Raw genomic sequence first — 1,767 nt, 5'->3', positions numbered from 1 at the left:
CAGTGAAATTTTCTTTTTTTTCTTTTATATTTTTTATTAGATATTTTCTTTATTTACATTTTAAATGTTATCCCGAAAGTCCCCTATACTCTCCCACCACTCTGCTCCCCTCCCCACCCACTCCCACTTCTTGGCCCTCTCATTCCCCTGTGCTGGGTCATATAAAGTTTGCAAGACCTAGGGGCCTCTCTTCCCAGTGATGGCCAACTACGGCCATCTTCTGCTACATATGCAGCTAGAGACACGAGCTCTGGGGGTACTGGTTAGTTCACATTATTGTTCCACCTATAGGGTTGCAGCCCCCTTCAGCTCCTTGGGTACTGTCTCTAGCTCCTCCATTGGGGGCCCTGTGTTCCATCCAATAGATGACTGTGAGCATCCACTTCTGTATTTGCCATGACCTGGCATAGCCTCACCAGAGACAGCTATATCAGGGTCCTTTCAACAAAATCTTGCTGGCATATGCAGTAGTGTCTGGGTTTGGTGTCTGATTATGGGATGGATCCCCAGGTGGGGTAGTCTCTGGATGGTCATTCTTTCGACTTATCTCCAAACTTTGTCTCTAACTCCTTTCATGGGTATTTTGTACCCTATCCTAAGGAGGAATGAAGTATCCATACGTTGGTCTTCCTTCTTGATTTTCTTGTGTTTTGCAAATTGTATCTTGGGTATTCTAAGTTTCTGGGCTAATATCAGTGAATGCATATCAAGTGACTTCTTTTGTGATTCGGTTACTTCACTAAGGATGATATCCTCCAGATACATNCATTTGCCCAAGAATTTCATAAATTCATTGTTTTTTATAGGAGAGTAGTACTCCATTGTGTAAATGTACCACATTCTCTGTTTCCATTCCTCTATTGAGGGACATCTGGGTTCTTTCCAGCTTCTGGCTATTATAAATAAGGCTGCTATGAACATAGTGGAATAAATAAGGCTGCTATGAACATAATGGAGATGTGTCCTTATTACCAGTTGGAACATCTTTTGGGTATATGCCCAGGAGAGGTATTGCTAGATCTTCTGGTAGAACAATGTCCAATTTTCTGAGGAACCACCAGACTGACTTCCAGAGTGATTGTACCAGCTTGCAATCCCACCAGCAATGGAGGAGTGTTCCTCTTTCTCCATATCCTTGCCAGCATTGGCTGTCACCTGAATTTTTTTTTACCTTAGCCATTCTGACTGGTGTGAGGTGGAATCTCAAGGTTGTTTTAATTTACATTTCCATGATGATTAAGTATGTTGAACATTTCTTCAGGTGCTTCTCAGCCCTTTGGTATTTCTCAGCTGAGAATTCTTTGTTTAGCTCTGTACCCCATTTTTAAATGGGGTTATTTGAATTTCTGNAGTCCAGCTTCTTGAGCTCTTTGTATATATTGAATATTAGTCCCCTATCAAATTTAGGATTGGTAAAAAATCCTGTCCCAACCTGTTGGTGGCCTTTTTGTCTTGTTGACAGTGTCTTTTGCCTTACAGAAGCTTTGCAATTTTATGAGGTCCCATTTGCCAATTCTTGATCTTACAGCACAAGCCATTGCTGTCCTGTTTAGAAATTTTCCCCTGTGCCCATATCTTCGAGGATTTCCCCTACTTTCTCCTCTATAAATTGCAGTGTCTCTGGTTTTATGTGGAGTTCTTTAATCCACTTAGAATTGAGCTTTGTACAAGGAGATAAGAATGGATCAATTTGCATTCTTCTACATGATAACCACCAGTTTTGCCAGCACCATTTGTTGAAAATGCTGTCTTTTTTTGCACTGGCTG

The sequence above is a fragment of the Mus pahari genome, chromosome 5 (genome assembly GCF_900095145.1).
Source record: "Mus pahari chromosome 5, PAHARI_EIJ_v1.1, whole genome shotgun sequence".
Lineage (NCBI taxonomy): Eukaryota > Metazoa > Chordata > Mammalia > Rodentia > Muridae > Mus > Mus pahari.
This window is presented reverse-complemented; position numbering follows the sequence as displayed.